At 34.3% G+C, this 5,893-nt stretch overlaps 1 long non-coding RNA gene across 1 annotated transcript; it reads left to right on the top strand.

Moving 5' to 3' along the window:
* On the top strand, positions 1-960 carry LOC114275248 (uncharacterized). Its single transcript, XR_003633653.2, has 2 exons — positions 1-132; positions 564-960. It is a non-coding gene; the product is annotated as an uncharacterized LOC114275248 (long non-coding RNA).
* The last annotated feature ends 4,933 nt before the right edge of the window (positions 961-5,893 follow it).

Raw genomic sequence — 5,893 nt, 5'->3', positions numbered from 1 at the left:
CCCTTATCAACTTACCTAATCACACCCAACAAATTCACAAGGTCCTTCCTCTCTCTCTCTCTCTCTCTCTCTCTCTCTCTCTCTCTGGGTTAAAGGGGTTTCAAGCTTCTTTTCTTTTTACATAGATTCAAGGTATGTTAATTCTGCGATTGAGGTGGGTAGAGAAATTTTATAGGCTATAAATTTTCATCTTTATTTACTTCTCTTATCTTTCCTTTTTTTTTTTTTTTTTTTTTTTTGTGTTTCTTCTTCTTATTCATCTAAATCTTCTGTTGTTTGTAACACGAAGTTTAAAACAAATTTTAATTGCTCTAAATTTATCTTGATGTCATTCTAGTTGTGTTTCATGATCTCTCATTACACACTGTCATTTTTGTAAATAAAAATCATCTTTATTCGTGTTTTGTTTTAAAATCTGTACAGAATTTCTGTATTAATTTTCTGTTTGTATATACAATCTCATTGAATTGCTTAATATTTGTGTTCTTTTTTAAGGCACAATATATTCAGAAAAAATTATGATGTAATTGTAGGAAACTATATGCTTAAATTTTGTTGTGTAGATATGGGAAGTAAGGCACCAACCTGGGCTGATCAATGGGGTGGCATCGACGACGATGACGACAAGCCCGTGAATAGCAGTAAGAAGGGAAGGTTAGGCGGTGGCAGCAGCAAGAAGATGGAAGAGGTGAAGACGGCAGCTTCAGCGGGGTTCGACAAGGCTAAGGCGGCTGCAGTGGTTGGAGCCCAGAAGGTGAAGAGTGGAACCTCTGTGGGAATCAAATGGGTCAAAAACCAGTACCACAAAAAATGCTCTTCTACTAAATGACCATGCTCATGTTTTTTTGCTACACCTCCAAAATAAATTAAGGCTAGAATTGAAATTCGAGGACTTTACTTTTTTTTTTGCTGAATTGGATTGAATGAATCGTTAAATTCTATTTTGAGCCATTATGTAAATTTACATTGCCATTTATTTTTTGCTCTAGAATTTGTCATGCTGCTATATGATTATGATTAGAAAAATGTCTCGTATCTCAAATTTTGTGGCTCAAAAGTGGCTCAAATGGCCAAAACGACGTCGTTTTGGCCATTTGAGCCACTTTTAAGCCACAAATTTGAGCTACGTAGCATTGTCGTTATAATTATAAACCCCTTTTGAAACTTGGTGTGAGAGTACATGTAAGGATGGTTTGGGAGAGGATTGGACTACAATAGTTCATTAAAAAATAAAATATATTAAAATAGTTAATAAAATAAAATATAAAGATTTAGTTCCATGTTTGATTGCGTTTAAAATATAAATAAATTAAGCCCATAAATAGCAGTAAGAGGGTTGGACTAAATTTCAATTTGGCATCTTGGACTCAAGTTTGATTGCGTTTTAGTTCCAGGTTTTCATTTTTTTAAAAAATACAAAATATTCATTTGGCAAACTTTTTCTGAAAACTAATTACAAGAATATTTTTTTCTGAAAGCAACACACTTTTTCATGCTGTAAAGAATTTACAACCATTTAAAGATTTTTTTTAACCAATTCCCTCATTAACCCCTTTATAAAAACACCAAAAAATGTTAATTTTAAAATTTTTGAAACTTATTTTTGCAGAAAAATGAAAATGATGGGTCTTTAAAATTTTAATTATTTTGTTTCTAAAGCCACTAAAAAAAAAAAAAAAAAAAACCACAATGAGCTATGGCGAAGAAGCACCTTTTTTTTTTTTTGATCAACAAAAAAAAAAAGAACTTTATTGATAAAACAAAAGATTACATCAATAAAAGAAAAAGAGGATGGGTGCAAAAGTATCATGATGAACCAAATCAATCCCAACTAAGTTGGCACCGATAAGACCGTCCAATCATATGCTAGCACACTAACAAGTGTTGGTGAGGAACCAACCCAAAACACCAAAACCAACCTCACCCAAGTACACGCTAACAAAACTAATACAAAAGTGCAACCCAAACTACCAACCATTAAGAAACCAGGGCAACAACAAAGAACAGCAAACTGCAACAGCCAACTCCAAAAGATCATTGAACCATATCAGCAGAATCAGACCAACCATAGAGAATATCATCAACAGCAATCAACTAAAAATGATCACTACCCATACAGATCAACAGCAACAATCCATAACAGTAGCAAAAAAATAGAAAAACACAGCAAATACAAAAAGCACCTGATGTACCTCTGCACCAGCACCTAACCAGTTATCTTCCAATACCAACAAAACAATTTGACAGCACCAGAGCAACATACAGATTTGCATCCCTATATCTTCTTCATACTCCAACAGACCTCCTATGCCAAACAACCTCTCACCTGCTTCAAATTTGCCATAATATCATGCATTGAGTAATTTATTCCTTTACAATTTGATTTCACCCATAAAGCAACGCTAACTTTCAATAGCTCCACCATCTCAGTAAAATCAGCACTATCATTACCAAACAAGCAATCATTTCTTAGTTCTCATACTGACCATAGCATGGCCAACGGGACAACCTTCCAAATATCCAACTCCTGCTTTCTAAATTTCATACCAGCCCACCAGTGCAACAACATATCCACTGAACCTGGAGTTATCCACTTAACCTCCCACCAATTAACCATTTTAGACCATAATTTCCAAACCAATGGACATAGAAGCAGCACATGATTAATTGATTTCACATCTGCCTTACAAAACACACATAGAGAGCTAACATTGGCTGTTATTGCTCCAATTCTGTGCATAAAATCTACAGTCTTTATTCTCCCTCTCCAAACTAACCAACTGAAAAACTTAGCCTTTGGAAGAGCAGAATTTCTCCACAGAAACTTTGAAATGCTAATCATGGGCCCATTACTTGACTCCAACCTTTTCCATACTGAAGCCACAGAGAACACACTAGAATTATTAGCCATCCATGTACAGGTATCCTCAATCATTTGATTCAGATTAGGTGCTTTAGACAATAATACATTCAGCCTTTTAACCTCCTCATCCTCCTACGCTAAGAGCGATCTTCTAAATACCAGGTGCCAATCATTGTCCTGTCCTCTATTTTGATAGAACATCTGCAATGAGCCTTCCCTCTTGTTGGAAAATTTGAATTAAATTTACTCCATTGGTTGTGTCTCTTGACATGGAAGGGTGTTTCCTTTTGAAGGGTCATAACCTTTCTAAAGAGTCATGAAGGAATCTATAAATTATATCCTCATCACTTCAATTTAAAAGAAAATTACAATTTTCTTTTTCACTTTGCACTTATTCTTCATATTTTTTTAGTCTAATTTTCCTATAAAAAGAGTACATGCACAGTGAAGTTCGCTAAGCTTGCAATAATAGTGTTGCTAGTGCAAGATCTTGATCGTTGTCTCCTGGGAAAGAGACGCCCATTGAATCCTAAGCACCAGTGGGAGGACGAATCTGTCTTAAAGAAAGAGTGTCTCACACTAGACTCGATCATGTTTTATCTATTTATATGTTGTAAGTTTTGTTACGTTATTTTGTCAATTTATTTCAGATTTGGTTTTCCCAAAAACTTTTACATATTTTTAAATTATATTTTCCATATAGTTTGGCACTATTTTTCTAACAATCTTAAGACAGATTCTAAAATGTTTATGATTTTTAAGAAAATATAATTTTGATTTTTCCCGACATTAACTAATTTTATGTTAACATCAATCCATTGGTTAGTTGGATGTGTTTGGGTTATAATTTTCAATATGTGGTCGTAAGAAAATGGGACGGTTTCCATGTGTGAATGTTGAAAGATGCCAATCGGTGTCTTTAATTTTGCACTATAATTGATGCTTGGACCTATCATATTTTCTTTAGAATTAAAATCACTTAAAAATGGGAAGTCATGATGATGAGTTCACCTAGACCAAGATTAGTTTTCCAGGGGAGTTCTCTTGTTTGGCCCTTCCGGATATTTGCCCCATTTGCTATTATGCGTTGTACGATGGACAAGGGGAGTGCACATTAAGTCAGATGCAGTGTGGGAGTGGTGGTTTTCGACTTTGTTCTTCGTCCTCCTTCGCCAGATGGCTTATATTATGCCATTCTTGCTCCAATTTGTTTCTAAACTACTAATCTTCCCTATAACAGTTCTTGGATTCTCTTCGGAGAAATTCAGATCGGAGATTTGGAAATTAGTTGGTTCATGGTAAGGACCTGAGTTTAACAATGGCACTTGGTGTCTATCATGATGATTGGAGGAGTCATAGAAGAAAGCTCTTTATGGCCACCAAGGATCCTCTAGAGTGAAATTTTCCTAAAGTTTCCTAGAGTGCTCCATTGTGTGGTTGAGATTCACTGGCAAGTCACATCAGAAAAATTGATGTGACTTGCCAATAAATCTCAACCACACAATGGAGCACTCTAGGAAACTTTAGGAAAAAATCACTCTAGAGGATCCTTGCTCCTTTATGGCAACAAATAGAATAGGAATTAGAAACCGAAACACTGTTTTTATAAATTCCGATAACGGTATTGAAGGCTACAAGATGGTTTTTAAAGAAATAGAGCAGGTATGTAATTTTGTTTTGTAATCTTACAATCTGATATAGTTTTGTTTATGTTGGCTGTTAGTTTGTGGAAAATATATATATATATATATATATATATATATATATATGTATATATAGTTATCTTACAGAACCATATAAATTTTACCAACCGGTACAAAAGCTCTGCCGATCATGATATTAAAGGGAACTAACAAATATAATATATATAGTTACCAAGCAACTGGATGATACACAAAGGGTGTTTGATGAAATGCTTGATTGGAATACAATCACATGGACCTCTCTTATTCATGGGTATTCCCTGGTCCATGATGTTAAATTGGTTAGTAGAATAACTCATCATTTGCAGAAATCTCATGAAGAATTTAATGAGCACACTTGTTTAGTAATTTTGCGGGCGTGTGAGTCACCGGACGAAAGGATTTGTGGTGAACATATTCATGGTCTTGCCATAAAAAGCGGGTTTTGTGATAATGTTTTTGTTGGAACTTCTTTAGTTTCTATGTATTCAAGAAGTGGCCACTTGGATGATGCAAAGAAATTGTTCAATGAGTTGACCTACAAAGATGTTCGCTATTTGGATTTTTATGATTAAAGTTTAATTGAAAATTTATTTAAATTATCATGTTTAAATATCTCCGGTGATTTAGATTGCGTTGATTTTGCACGAATACTACTACCACAATCAAACAAAAGTTATTTATGTCACAACCCAAACCCGGTACCTAAAGGCTCAGCGTCGTAACAAGATAAAAATAAAATGATTCGGATAATTCTGTAGTCACAGCACAAGCAGATAAATTAAATAAATTAAAATAAATAACTGGGTACCAACTGTTTATTTAAAAGGAAAAAAACATAGTCATTTGAGTTTCACTGTATTACAAGAGTTTAATAATAAAAGATAGAAATCTAAAAAAAACAAAACAACATAGCGATTCATTTTCCATTTTGATCCCGTTAAACCTCGTCACCTGAAAGGGGTAACAGCTATAAGCACATAGCAGAGTGAGAAATATTATACTATGAGGGGTACAAAACGGCCATGGATATTTATTTAAGCTAAAACATTATAAATTGAGTTGAGTTGAATACACAAATTAATTAAGTGCCAGAAACTGAAATAATCACTATAACCACGGTACATCACTAAGTGACAAGCACTACACTGGTTAATGGATCCATGACAAACACTGGACCACAAAGTGGTCAAACACTAGCCAATGGTTATTTAAGTCCCCCAAGGCATGGGACTTCCATGGTGGTACTCACAAAACATATTTTCATATAAGGTCATAGCCAAATATTCTTTAAAAGTAAAACAAACGTATCCATGGGTTTCACTTTTAAGCAAATAGGGTTCAGAAA

Source organism: Camellia sinensis, chromosome 8, assembly GCF_055761805.1.
Source record: "Camellia sinensis isolate YWXY chromosome 8, ASM5576180v1, whole genome shotgun sequence".
Taxonomy (NCBI): Eukaryota; Viridiplantae; Streptophyta; class Magnoliopsida; order Ericales; family Theaceae; genus Camellia; species Camellia sinensis.
The sequence above is the reverse complement of the archived record's forward strand: the minus strand, read 5'-3'. Positions and strand labels throughout refer to the sequence as shown.